Source organism: Leptinotarsa decemlineata, unplaced genomic scaffold (genome assembly GCF_025532065.1).
Source record: "Leptinotarsa decemlineata unplaced genomic scaffold, Ldec_3_MD MMD2_P_RNA_scaffold_2, whole genome shotgun sequence".
In the NCBI taxonomy this organism is placed as follows: domain Eukaryota; kingdom Metazoa; phylum Arthropoda; class Insecta; order Coleoptera; family Chrysomelidae; genus Leptinotarsa; species Leptinotarsa decemlineata.
In genome coordinates this window covers 192,549-208,220 of record NW_027412529.1, presented here as the reverse complement: position 1 = coordinate 208,220, position 15,672 = coordinate 192,549, and the positions used below count along the sequence as shown (strand labels likewise).

Below are 15,672 nucleotides of genomic sequence, written 5' to 3'. Positions count from 1 at the left end.
GTCGCCATAATATTATTCCGCAAAATGCACGAGCTCATCAAAACAGAGGAATTTGCCTTCGTCCGCATTATCATATTTGTTATGGGACGTTACGTCAATTACCAAACGATTTACAAGCTTTTTACATTCCTCGAATCATTATTTTAATACACAACGATGAACAATTTGTTTAGCATACCCAACGATGATTCGCCCGAGAAAAAAATGACTTGCAAAGAAAATGATTCACGTCCCTTGTTTTTCGACTGCTGCAAGGCATCATATGCAAACGAAAAAGTTATTCAATACTTTCGTGGAGCACGTGGAAACAATTGAACGAAAACAATCGAGGGAAACACGCTAGATGTTTACGATTCGGAGGAATGGAAAGTGTGGCGAATTTTTAATATCGATTCACTGTATTCCAATCATTGTATGCGTGGCTTGATTTGTTATGCAGATGCGATAGCTGCTTAGAAAAAAATTACAAGCAGAAAGAATCGGGGCAAAACCCGGCAAGATCTAAACTGGCATGTACCGAGTGTACTGCTTCGCCAGAAAACTGTAGAAAGGGACCTACTTCCAAAAAAAAAAAGACACTGTCGACTCGTTACCCGATGATCCTAAATCAACAAAACGCAACACTTAATGGAACTACGAAAATTAGAAATGTACGCGTGTTTAAATTTGTTTATAAATAGATAAAATGTAAACGACCGGATGGATCTCGGATTCATTAGCACAATGCGGCACAAATAGGTATGGAAGTGTTACTGACGGTCGCCTTTGAACTCCCGAAAATTCGACAACACTTTCAATGAGAATTGATACGCGAATATACTATTAAAAAAATATTTCCGACATTGCCAGATAAATCTATTCAAAATACCTTGCCTAAGGACTTGAATTATCAAAAACCGCAGTACCTTCAATTTTCCTAAATTAAACTAAATATCACAGTAGGGGAGCCCACGATGCAAAATGGAGATTTACTCGAGCATCAAGAGACATATTAGGTTGCAAAGGTGAAAAGAAAAAAAAATTAATCGAGCGCGTCAGATTTTCTAAGGAGGTGTAAGTGCAACAAAAAAAAGCTCTCATTCAATAATCTGACACAAACTCGCGGCCATTATTATAATGTGCAAAAAAAATTCGCCATTTTGAAATACTCAAGCGCGTCAGATTTAGATATATATGGTTTATCTTTATGTTTTAGACGTGCTGTCTCATAATCTGACGATTATCTAGAGGGATTCGCCTAATCTGACAAAATATATTTTTTTTAAATCATTGAACTTAATTAACTGAAAAGTTCAGAAAATAGCATGTAAATAAATAAGTGTATGTTTTTAAGTAGAATACTTGTATTCATAAGAAAATAATTGAAAAAAATGCTCAAAAAAATTTAATTTTCTATAATCAATTGATAAATTAATCACCACCTTCATCTTCATCACGAACGAGTCTCTGTGATCACTTGTGATGGCGCCATGACAACAGAATTCAGAGTGGGGACGGAGTGAGAGAGTAATAGATAGAGAAAAAGTGAAAGAGGAATAGAAACTCGGAGAGGGAAATATATGTATCACACAGCTGCACGCATTAAACTTTATCAACGAATTTTTGTTATTTCGGCTTGCGGAAATCGTCAGATTATATATTTTTCGTTATCTTTGGATTATTTCGTTCAAAATAAAAAATAAAATAGCACGCTCGAGAATGTCGAAATGGCGTTATTTTTTTACAACTTTGCTGCCCTCCCCTTTCCTTACTTCACTCTCAAATTGTCAGATTACTGGAATATACACTTCTTAGCATGTAATTAACTCACCCTTCCTTAATCTGACGCGCTCGAGAATTTCTGATATTTTTTTTTAATAATCTGATCCTTTATCCTTCACGGGCGGCCTTATATATGGGGCTCATATTTGGTGGAGGTACTTAACCGGGTACAAGGTATCCCCTGTATATTAATCGCCGCGCTTTAGTAAATCCCGAAATGCCCGCTTGAGATCCCCTATTATCAAAGGATCTAGCAGGGAGGCTTGAGTAGGTACACATGAAAAACCTGATCGTTCATTTTCTAGTTTTTCAGATATTTTCCGATTTTCTAGATTCGACATAAGTTAAGATAAAATGTTATTCCCGAATTGTATAATTTTGTTTTAATTATTGAAAGATGCTCATAAACATGCTTAAAAGTCGATATTCATTTTAATGACTAATAATTGCGTTCTTCAAAAACAGAATTTTGTTGTAGTCCGGTTGATTTCTTCACAACTCTAATGGGTATACCATTAAGCGCTTCCTGTTGTGAATTCCGTGTTGGGAATCACACGATAAAAGATAAGACCCCGTTAGTCCTCGCACAAGTCCCGATAGGGACTTCCGAACCTTTAGATGTAAGTGGCTTACTGATTTATCAAATATCCCGATAATTTGAAGTTATCAATAAAACGTTTCCGATTTGCAATCTCCTGTCTACATCAGAAAAACCAATTCACCCAGATGACGGACACCATTTAAATTTGAGAAGAAGGAAACGCTAATAACAATCGTGAAAGGGAATTCCCACAGCAGTTTGCAGAGTTGTCTCGATAAAAGATGGACCTCCCACTATATGTGTGGGAATTTGACACATTTTCTAAACCCAGTTCACGGACGAGGAAGTCACTACGATCTTGCGTTTTCCCATAATGATGCACTGAATTGACTGTTGCCACAAAGAGAAATCAAGTATTGTCAAACACGTAAATCAACAGCGCAACAGTTCAACTTTCAACAAAGTGGCCAATAGTATCGCCAGATTTAAAACCGTGGGATTTTTCTCAGTAGGATAGAGAACCATAAGTAGATTACGCTTAAAAAATAGGCACAGTATAGCTTGACGGATTAGCATGTAATTTTTACTGCACTCGACCTACTCCAACACGGCCAATGTCGATGTCAAACGAACCGGGTTTAGAACAGACGCCCAACAGCGCCGAGTCAAAGTCCACTATTCAAATAAGCATTCACTTGGCGAGCGTTTGCTTTAAAATGCCGAGACACGAGCTGGTGGCAGTTCGAGGAAAATGGTATTAATGGTATTTTCCTAACTGGTTTCATACATATTTATTTTACGTATTATGGTCTCGGAATTGTTTTTAGCCACCCGGAATTCTTTTCTGAATCAGCGGCGCCTCTGACGCATATAAATGGCCGGTTACGGACATTTTTGAATGGAACAGAGAAAGTATAACAGAAACTTTTTCAGATTCAACAGAGGTGGCTCTGAAACTTCTCAAAACGGTTTCAGACAAAAAAAATCAACATTAACCGCAATAGGCGATTTTTGTACAAACATATATGAATCTCTCAACGATAAACACAATCCCATTGCACTTTACTTTGACCTGACTAGAGCATTCGATAGATACAGTTGACCATAATCTTTTATTGGATAAGCTGTATCGGATTGGTGTACGAGACGCAAATGAATGACTTGCATCTTATCTCAGAGAAAGGCAACAAATTGTCGTATTAGGTGGAAATAGATCAACAGAAAAAAATTGTAAATACTGGTGTCCCTCAAGGATCAATCTTGGGACCTGTTCTATTTACAATGTATATCAATGATATGGTGTGCTCATGTCCTAATGCTGGAAAAATCGTCATGGATGCTGATGGCACTAATATTCTCATAGCAGATAATGAATAAAAAAATGCTGGTACCAGAGCAAGCATTTGTGGCAATGATTTTCATAAAGATGCTCGTTCAATGGTCTAATATTAGTTAACCTACAAAAAGCATTCTTTATGGTATTCACAACAAAAAATATTAATCGTGATATGAATTTTTTAATACGAGTGAATCATAAATCAATAGAACAGGTAAATTTCATTAAATTTCTGGGTATCAAAATAGACCAAAAAATGACATGGGAACCTCATATTAATGATCTAACAAATAAATTGAGTACAATTTTTTTTATTATCAGACAACTCAAGGACAGAATATCATTAGACATACTTAAATTAGCGTAATTTGGACTTGTACAATCTGCATTGAGCTACGGATCGATTTTTTGGGGAAATTCAGTACATATGAATAAAGTCTTGATCATCCAAAAGAAAATAATTAGAAAATAAGAAATTTAGAAGTTTTTTTGTGTATTTTCTAAAGCTGTCAATACTATCGTGGCTATTTCTAAAATGAGACGATGAGTGGTTATACATTTCAACACCGCTATAGAAAATGGAGTCTTTTACTAGGGATGAAGAAGGCAATGGTAATTTAAAATTATTTCTAGACTTTAGGCGAGTGTTATGACACGAAGAAATATATTCAAATTTCGACCTATGTTTGTGTATAAGACACGCAGTTTCCATTACAAAGAGAGCCACAACTATATTTTTCTCTGCAAATAATTGCCTACATGAATTGTGCGGTCCTAGTTTGAACACATATCTAATGGCTCTCTTTTGCAGTTTAAGTACTGAATCTAGCAGAGCATAGTTACATACCCCCAGAAAGGAATGGCATATTTCAGTTGAGATTCAATTAATGCATAATATGCGTTCATAGCCGTGGCAGTACCAAGTTCCCTCGAAATAATTCTCATTGAATAGCACCCTGAGGAGATTTTATTCTTCAATTGGTTGACGTGTGCTTCAAACTTCAATTTACTGTCAATATAAAGGCCCAAAAATTTTGTGCAATCTTTATTTTCAATCTTCTCATTTTCTAGAGGCATATCTTCTAGAGTACATTTGAAAGTTACTATATTTGTTTTTTTATATTAAAAGAGAGAAGATTCGAGTCGCGCCAAGACTTGATTACATTAATGTCTCTTATTATCGTATTATTCAGATCTTCAACAGTTTTACTATGCCATAAAATGGTGGTGTCGTCTGCAAATAAGTTAATTTTTCCAGAAGTAAATCATTGATGTATACAAGAAAAATAGTGGGTCCCAAAACTGATCCTTGTGGCACTCCATAATCTATATTGATATATTTTGAAGTTATATCACTTTTTACGACTTGACTGCGCCCAGTTAGGTAGGATTCAAACCAATCCAAAGTAACTCCCCCACAGCCGTAGCAATGTAGTTTCCGCAAAAGTATTTTGTGGTCTACACAGTCAAAAGCCTTTTTTAGGTCACAAAATACTGCTGCAGCTACATCTCCGGCATTTATATCTGAATATACCTCATACAGGAAGGAAAAAATTGCATCTTGGGTGTTCTTTTTAGCCTTTTTAGCCCAGATCCTCATTAAGATATGCAACATCCTGCTGCCGGTGAAGATGTGCCTCCGTAACCGATGTCCTGGAATCCAAATGAAATGATGAGACAAGTGTGCTGTCGTCAGCAAAGCAATATATTGGATTCTTGGTTTCAGAAGGGCTGGAGACAATATGGATCCCTGGGGAATACCAGCGTTGAAGGTGAAAGTAACCATCGACGGCCACTTGCAAGGAACATTCTTCCATGAAGCTGGAGAGCCACACACAAAAATGATCCTACAGGCCATAGCATTGAAATTTGGCCAGCAAACCCTCATGCAACAAACAGTCGAATGCCTTAGAAATATCAAGCGCAACAGTTCTTAATTCTCCACGTTTCTCAATTACATTATTCCAAATACCAAATTGATGATCCCTCAAGATGTTGAAGCCTTCCAAATATTTCAGGATATGGAGGGTTACGACTCCCTCCAAACTCTTGTGAAAGTAGTTCTTCGTGTATATCTATTTAGCAAAACGCTTCATTGAAGTATAACGGGCGTTTCAAGTTGTTCAAATATAGTTCTACTTCAATGTTGTTCTTTCGTTCGACATAAGTTTCTAGTTTTCGGAAAAACCCCTCCAAATATTATTATTTTTTTTTAATCACAGTAGTTCATTATCGACTGCTAAGATCGACATCCTTAAAACTCTGGGTCAAGGAAGTTTGTAAAAACCAGTAAAAAAATAAGAATTGTAATCAAAGCTATCGAAATAATTAAAATATCAAAAATATCTGATAGGTACCCACAATCTAGATAGTCGTCATTTTAGAAACAATAACTAAAATCTAAGTTGAATTTGAACCATTATTCTCTACTGTAAAAACATCGAAGAAAGATAAATCTGAAATATAATTCCTCCATATGAAAATTAAACACACATGATTACAAGTGTAGTTGAGGTTAACTCAATTTACTCAATCACTGATTAATAACAAACAAACGGAATTGAATGTCATCAAAAGTTGAATTCCATCAAGTTACATAATCCTGGAAAATCCTAATAATTGTACGCAGGTAACAGATCCATTAATTTTTCAAATATTTTCCAGAAAGAGTAATGAAAATAAAGGTAGGTACATTTACCTAACTGAGTAGAAGACATAATACCCTGGATTATGGAAACAAAGAACAGAATCAACTAAAAATTCTACCTGATATACTAAGTATCCTTTGAAATGCTTCAGAAATAGAAATTGAACAATAAATATTGTCTTTATGACAATATTTATTAGAAAACTAGGGTGAATTTTCTGAAATTTATTATTTTAAAAACAATACATTTCTATAATTTTGTCCCCATCAGTCCAACAAACAACATTTGAGACAATGTTAATCAGAACCTAAATCTATTTTTTTAATATAACCCATTCGCAAAAAAACACTTATAGTGAAATAACCTAACCTAACTTGATTCAACATACCTAACTGTCAAAGCTATTCCAATGTTTATTTTTCATTCACTCATAACAGCCACAAACAACAACAACACTAAACTATAAACAAGTATGAAATTTTCTGACCGATTAACATTAGACTACTGAAAACAAATACAGAGTATCCAAAGGCGTCTTACGCTAAAATGGAGGGGGTAAGGAGGGGGACAACGGCCTGTCTAATTTGTATACAAATATTATCTACATAATTTTCTTATCACTTTTGGGTTTTAATTATTTTGAAGAATTTATGAATGAAAAACATATTCAATATGTATGAATGGGAGTGACTGAGATGCGGGGACATATTCAATGTCTTTTAGATGCTTCTGTCGATATATTTTGGGACACTTTTACATCACCAACAGATTCAGTGCACCTACATATTATTTTTTTATATTATGCTAAGTTTGTTCGTCATAAAAATGAAATTTATCGTGTGGAACAAATTTATCGAAAAGGTGGTATGTCATGACTTAATTTGACTTATTAATTTTTTCAATTACACAGTAGGTGTTAACTCAAGTTGGAATCATGAAAATGAAAGTTAAAACTAGTTCAATTGTATAATTTTTTTAATGAATGCCAAGGAAGATATTTGATAGTTTAAAGTGTCAACTCTTTGAGGCGTGTAATAAGGAAATACATAGTTTCAATATTTTTCCTGTATTCAAACCATCAATTATTTTTCTTGCACTTCATCGGCCAATATTTAATTCAATTTAATTTATTAATTTTTTTTTCTTTTCGACTTTCGGTTCTGAATATTCGGCTTCAAATATTTGAATGGTGAACAAAAACGCTAATTTTAATTACGTTTAAAAATATCACGTGTTATGGTTGAATTATTTACTATCTACCTCGTAGATTTCGATAACAATAATTTTCATTGAAACAAGGATCCTGCCGTGATAACGTTGCAAACATAATATTAAAATATGTTACAACTATGCACAAGCAGGAGTACAGTTTGCAATACCTTATGAATAGTTGTGCAACAGCAATACATGAAATAGTTCCGAGCGAAACAAGCAAATAATTTAGAAATCCCCGTTCTGGACTGATTAGGGGTTAATTAACGCAAGATATTCGAAATTGCCGCGTTATTTATGGTATTACTGCCGCCGTAAAATTTACTTTCACAGATCGCAAATTGGAAAACGGCGGTAATTAACAAGAAAAATGGCAAGTATGCAACTAAACGAGCAATTAATCTAACAATCCTACTTGGAAGCCACGAAACCAATTTCGCCGACTAAAGCATATGTTTCGGTATTTAGAAATCAAGAGCTCTTGCAAATTGCACTTACCTTAGAGCGTTGAGGTATATCAAAAAGAAGCACTGGAACGCCAACTTTAACTCGACAAAAGTTTTTTCCTGACACACGGTGTATGTAGCGGCCCGCAGAAAAAAGAAGACGATACAAAAACAATGTTATTAACTAAACCACTCTCCTTAGATTCTACTGTCAACTTTGTATACATTCTTGAGATGAAGATTGCAGCAGCAACACTAGACGTCTACGTCTTACAGCTCAAACGGCCAACTTCTGACTGAAACGAAGAAAAGGAATTGTCTAGTCTAGCCAGGAAAGCCGGCTCACTCGATTTGCCGGGTACGAACACAACTCCCAAATGCGGCGTTGCCAGCAGTATTCGAAATCGAGAAATAATAGTCAATTCGGAAATGTACTTGCATTTTCGGAAACATATTTGAGTTGATTTGTTGGAAGTTGAAAGTTTTCTGGTTGGCAAACATAGCATTTACATGTAGAACTTTTTAGATCGAGTAAAATATTGTTAATGTACCTAATAAGTTCAGTTAAATATGCCAGTTCTAGGAATGTTTGTTGGGTAAGAGATTCCCCGGAAGACGAGTTTCAGAATACCTGACAGATAATATCAGGAACCTCCACAGCCCTTATTGATCATGGAAGAGGCATCCGAAGACTAGATATCCAACCATAATTATCTAAAAGATTTAAGCGTAATGATAGTTAGTCCATTCTCCAAAAAATTATACCAATAACTCCTGTTCGAATGTAATTTGTGAAGGAACGTGAGTTATTTCTGAATGAATAATATAAACACATTCGAAAATATACTCTCTCTGAAAGACATTTTGATAATGTTTGTTCTCAAATCCCTAAAAAACTTTGAAAATTGCATGCAACAAATGATGAACTGACAATTAAAGATTTCAAAAATAATGTACAACGGAAAGAATTACTCCGAAGTCAATAAAAACGTATTTTCAAAATACAACAAATCAAAATCTCCCAAACAAATATCCATTCTTGTCTTAAATTGTTTTGAACCAAGTATGCTTTCTAGAGAAGCATACTATGAAAATCTCCCTTGAGTAAATATGTATTCCAGCTGCAGAGTAAATAGTTCTTTCCTAAAAAATCCGAAACCGAAAAACAAGATAACATAAATAAATGAATGAAAGAACAGTGAAAAAAGATTTCTAATTCAGTACCGACCGTAAAAAAATCATAAGCAGAAACAGCAGGAATTTCTTTCTTTCATTCGAGCTCTTCTATGAACTACATCAATCCTCAACGACACATTCTAAAAATTGAAATATACATTTTCACTGAAAAAATTTTACAAAAACCTCCGAAATATTAAGTGCTCCGGCAACGTCGCGATGATCATCAAGTATGCGAAGGCGAAGGCGTAGCACTGCGGCAGACACGCCATTGCTCGTTTGCGGATTATTTGAATTTTCTCGAAAAGTTATCATTTTCCCGATGCGTCAGCTACCGAAAATGAAAAATATGTAAATATCCGACGTTTTCCCATAGGATTTGATGGCTGTCCAATTGTACTTTCATCAAATTTCGCGAAAGAGTAAGAGATCTACTTGACAGCGCGCAGTAATTCCGAAGAGCTTGGTCAGACGTCAGAAGGCGAAAAGCGCGGGATTCTAGACGTTACCTGCGTACAAGGCGAGTCAAAATTATTTTCAGATCGAGTTCTTGTATTCAGATTGATACAGTAGTAGTGGAATTTCCATGAATAATCTTTGGTATGGTTTACACTGTTTAGAAACTGTATTATCATGGCCGGAAATTATTTTATCGGTAACGGTAACAATTATATACAAGGTTCGCCATAAATTTCGACTTCTACTTCGGTTTTTGAATAAGTGATGTTCTCAACTCCTGGATTGTAAACATTAAGGAGTCCGTGATACACATTCGGGGGAATCATTGCCCTAAAAAAACAAGAAAAATGCCAATGGGTCAAGAAAAGTTTACGAAAGAATCTTAGAAGAAAATTTTATCAACTCATCAACTGGTTTATAGGACATTTTCCACATTAGATAACAGCTTCAGAAGAGGGAAGAAACTCAAATCTATTTAGTTAATTTTCCGGTATAATTGTATAGACTTTGAATGAAAAAATAGTATTTTACGTAACAAGTCCGGAAAATACTGTTTTTTTTGACAATTAGTAGAAATTTATACGCCAACGGCTCGTCCGGGACGTCTGCGAATCCAAAAAAAACTATTATCGAACGTGTTGCGTTTTTTTTAAGACAAGTAGATACTACAGGAAAATCCTCAAGACGCTCTAAAAGCGATGCCTCCGCGAAACTAGCTTCAGCCACAATATTCACCAGATTTGACCTACTGCGGATTTTTCCTGTTCCTGTCACAAGTGTATTATATCTGAAGGGGACAAAAAAAATTTTTAATAAATGAGTATTTCTTGAGAAAAAATGAAAATTCTCAAATCGATACAATAATGGAGAAATTGAAGGGTGGGCCGCCAAAACAGTTTCACAGGGATGTAACGCTTCTTCCTAACAAACTATAAAACTGACAGCCATGAAATTAACTCTTAGGTAAAAATTATCTTGAATTATACCTGACTCTCACGGCGCAGTTATGCATCATTCTCAGAAGAAGTCAATGTCCTAGTCGAATCAAACCAATGGAATCTTATATTCAAATATAATTGCTACTAAATGTTGAAACTTTGCATAAATTCTTCTAGAGATATTTAAAAGTTTGATTTAATGTTATGATTATGACATTACAAAAATCGTCACATTACATAAATTCAAGTAAAGCGAGTTTATTCAACTAATATACTCAATTATGAAATCTCAAAAACCCATGAACGAAATATATATACTATAAGAGTTTATTGAAATTATATATAAACCTAAAAGTGTTGAGACTTTTAGGTTATGTGTTTCAATATTAATATTTCTAAATTCAGGTGTTCAGGTACCTTTTCAAAATAACATTTCTGGAACAATTTTGTTAAATGACGTTGTATAATACGGAAGGAGCTGGAAAAATCAATAAATAAAAGGAAGAACCCAAAAAAATGAAAAAAATAAATACTCTGTAAGAAGGGTATAACCCTACAGGTGATGCAGCAAGAACCCAGTATAAGGCATTTGAACGTATTCAAAAAACATTTCATCGTGAGATCTTCACTTGACAGTTTGAAAAACCGCGACAAATGTTTCGCTATACAATAACATCTTCAATACTGACTAAACGAATTCTGTATCATGTTTTTATAGTAATTTGAATCTCGATGACATTTACTACCTGACAAATTTCTACCTGGTAAATTTATTACATGAAATATTAATCTTTCTCGGATCAACTATGTAAAGTAGAGAATAATCAGATCCCATTTTACCTACTTTCAAGATTTATCCTATTTACCAATTTTATCGTTGCAAACTAAATTCGATGGAGAGGTACAATTTAAATCTATTTGATCATTGAGCAATAATCCCGAAATCTTAAATATATTGATTTCTGAGCATTTCTCTTCCGAAAGCAATATGTCATATTTGTATTTGAACTGAAGGGGTTATATTTTTTAGGAGTGATTAATTTTTGGGAAAGAAAGTTTTTGGCTTTCTACTACTCCATCTTGATACAAAAAAAGAAGGATGAGGGAGTCTTCCAAAGAAAGGAAAGAAGTAACTCTATACATGGATGTGTAGATCATGCAAAGAAGTAACTTTCAGACACAAACTGAAAGAAAGTCCTCCTGAAACAGCTACTTTCATATAAACATTGAATTATACGAAAGAAAATTTTTTTTCGAAACAAATACTTCTATATATGAACACTGAATTATACAGAAGATACTTTTCTCTACTCAGTTTGTATTTCAAACATTCGTTGTGGAATAAAAATCAAATATCATTCACATGAGTTCTACTTTAAATGAATAGTAACAAATTGCACTTACATGGAACACTGCCATCCTCACTGGTATACACCGATGTTTCCCCTTAAGACACTTGCCCTGAGGCTTGTCAGTACCAAATTGTGTGTATTTTCTATAATGTTATCCAAATATTAAGGAATATATATTGCATCTGTCTACAGGAAAAGTTGAGGTATTGAAATCAAAGAGAAAAACTGGTTTTTTAGGATTTCTTATTTGTATAGAGAGCCTCAAAGGCCTTTACAAATCTTGTCGAATCTGGAAAACTGAAATATATTCTAACTTATAAATTATCCCAGGATCATGTTGAATTGTTCTTTGGAGCAGTTAGAAGTCGTGGGGGATTCAATAACAATCCAACTGCTAGGCAATTTGAGGCAGCTTATAAAAGGTTGATAGTTCATTCAGAAATAAAAGCTGGAGATACGGGAAATTCTTTGAACTTAGATGCAACCTCGATATTATTTTGTAACAGTGGTCGAGTTACCATCAGTGAGAATGGGGAAGATCTTTCTTCGACTACTGACCAAGCAATATTTGAGAATAAACTGAGTGAAGACATACGAGCGTTGGATTTTCTCCATTCTTCTGCTTGGTGTTTAACAGATTATGTTAATGATATTGTCAGTTATATGGCGGGTTATGTGTCGAGGAGCCTGGAAGATATTGTTTCATGTTTTAGATGTTGTCACTTTTATTTGATGAAAATGATGAGACTACCTCTACACTGCTTATAAGAAAGGAATATCGAAACCTCACTAAAGCATCAAAGTTAGTAGTAGAAGTTTGTGTTGTTGCTGAAAAGTATTTTAGATTTTTCCATAAAACTAACTACATATTCAGTTATAGAATAAGAAACCTAATGAATGTTTTGGTGAATAATACTCTGAAAAACATGCCACCAAAAATATATGATTATTTTGGTGATCACTTGTATGATGAAGATGCCATTGGTGGTCATTCACTGCAGCTATTGAAACTGATTTTAAATATTTCAACTTTAGAATTCATCATGAAACATCCTCTAAATTAGATTCATCAACAAAACGAGTTAGGAGTATATTGACAAAAATTGTTTTGTTTCGAAATCAATAAAACTCTTAGAAACTTCGGAGAAGTTATATAATACTATATAATTGTAAAAGGTTAATTTTTAATTGACTAGTTTCAATTGTGAACCGACACTATTTTTCATATAAAATTATTCGGTATGGATATATTTATATTTGGTTCCTTTTCAAATTGTAATAATTTTTTTAATTGTTGTTATTGTTGTTTATTTTGTATTGTTTTATTTGTTTCATTAAAGTTATTCTTTAAACTCGAGTTGTTTAATTTACAATCCAACCTCAGAACAAGAAAAAGATACCATCTGAGATGCAAACAAAGACTTCCTCTTCGTGCAGGAAGCCGAATTCAAGCTTTTTCGAAAGCCTTATGAAGTTGATACAGTTGCAAAATATATCTGGTGATAGCACAAAAATAATAGTTGATTTAAAATCTAACAATGAGTTTTGATTTCAAAGAGAGGCAATGACACTTTTGATGATTTTCGTTGTTAGAGAGAGAAAGTCTGCTACGACAAAATAATGGTGGGTTAAAGAAAATTAGACAGTGAAATTGTAAATTCAATCAAAAGGTGAATATTATCTTCTTACTAATTACTTTAGTAACCCATCTACTGTTAAAATTATAAAGAAATACCGTTTTGTGATTGTCATTTTGTACCTTCAATATGATAGAACTAGAATAGATCAAAATACTCAATTGAAAACATTGTTCCTTTTTCCTCTTTTTTTATTTATCAATTTTCAACAGTTTTTTAAAAGAACCGACTTTTTCGAGTAATTATATTTATTTCGTTGTATTTCCTGTAATTGATATCGGAAATATCTATAATCTCTAACAATAATTGATGAATAGATCTCTGAAGTTTTCATAAGTATATAACATTTTGCATATTTTCGTTTACATTGCCCATATTGAATTTATTGCGTGCGCCACTGTCGTTGGAGGGTATGTCACAGTCTATCGCAAGATTCCTCCTTCCCCGTAACCCGCTCGCCACCGAACCGAGCGGCTTCAAAACATTCTGTGTTGAAGGTATTGGTTTGCCGAGTCCATTTATTTTTCTACGTCCATGATTTGAAATCATCCAGTCTCCTATACTGCTATAAATCGCCATCAGTATTGTTATAAATAAAAATATTTAGATTCGTTTAGAAAAGATATGTTCTAGAATTCCCGTCATCTTTTTCGTAGATATCAAGAACTTTGAAATGTCTCTCTCACATTCATTTTTTATTCAAAACACAGTTAAATAAACCATCTGTTTTAAAAAATTATATATCTATTTATCTATCCTTGAGTGAATGGGAAACAAATTCTGACAAGTTTTTACCCACTTAGTTACAATAAGTGTAGAGATAACTTTTGGAATTGCAAATATATGATAAGAGTCATGGTGCCAGATAATGCGGATTAAGTATTTCGAAAATCATTTTCAATATGTCATATTTTCTTTGGTATCATAGCCATAAGAAAAAGTTAATTAGAATAGTGAACGGATTTTCATTAAAAAAGTGCACTTTGATGTTTCTTCTGTTATTCAGAAAAATACTATTACTTTATGGCTTGTTGAAAGAACATGTCATGAGTTCAAATGGCGTTGGCATAACTAATTTGCCAGTCTATTTCAATGTGTAAAATTTCCAAAATATTTTCAAGGTGCATAGTTCACTCTTCTTTATTTCTGAAGGTTTGTATTTGGTTAATTAGTAAGTTGTTCTTTTCTTCTCTTTTTTCTTGTTTCCCTCTTACTATTTTACTTTTTTAACTTTTTCTTTTTGGTAATTTCTTGTTTGCCTACTAACTGAATTATCTAAGAAGCTACATATTTGTTTTCTTTGTCATTTTTTTCCTTCTTCCCTCATAATAAATGGCGGAACATAAAAATTCTCTGTCAAATTCAGAAGAAAATAATTTAGCTAGCTAAATTATTTGAATAGCTATTCATTTTGTAACATTTCAATTTTCCACATTTCATCGTATACTATTTGCGAGGCAATCTGAACACAAAGAAACACCTTGTTGCCAATTTTGCATTGTAGATTATAACATTATAATTTCTTTATCCGGTGACAATTTATGTTCAATAGTAATAATACAGTTTTTTCAATCATTCATTTCAAGAGTAGAGATGCAAAACCCCATTAAAACTCTCAAAAAAACAGTATTCCTCGTTAGATGGTATTCTTGAAGTGTCTCCTATCCCGGTGCAAGTAAATTGGTCTACAGTGACAGGTGTTGAAAAGTAGTAGGTATCTACATTGTTTCTGGAAATTCCTGTAGATGGCGTACGAATAAGGGCTTTCAAGTTGGTAACCCTTTTCAGCACTTATAATTGAATTTCAATAAAAAATCAAGAACCGACCTGCGCCAACCAACTAGGAACATGTACCGCTTTCTTGCTCTAGTTCTAGATCAAGCAACGAGTAAGGAAACTGTACAATTTTGAAGATTTGACCAAAAAGATGAAACTTCCAACTTTATGGAGTATTTCGGCAATGTTAACAAAAACGTTGAACACCCGGTAGAATGTTGGGATTAGCATTTGAACTGTCGTTCTTTCGACCGGTTATAAAGAAAAACTGTATACAATACACAAGCAGAAAGCTCGAAAGCCCTGAACTCGAACTGAACTACAACTGAGTTAGAAACTTATAGGGTTCATAATTAGTGAAACTAGTGCATATTCAGTGTATTTCTATTA

At 33.8% G+C, this 15,672-nt stretch overlaps 1 protein-coding gene across 3 annotated transcripts in view; it reads right to left on the bottom strand.

Annotated features, from left to right (window-relative positions):
• The window catches only part of LOC111503058 (uncharacterized), a 96,789-nt gene extending 88,497 nt beyond the window's left edge, over window positions 1-8,292 (bottom strand). The window contains exon 1 of one of the 3 annotated variants that reach the window (XM_023157263.2): window positions 7,997-8,292. The gene's annotated coding sequence lies outside the window, so the exon portion shown is untranslated. Of the gene's footprint in view, window positions 1-6,674; window positions 6,770-7,996 lie in introns of those variants that run through there. The other 2 variants (XM_023157262.2, XM_023157264.2) reach the window with 2 other exon arrangements.
• Window positions 8,293-15,672: the final 7,380 nt, after the last annotated feature.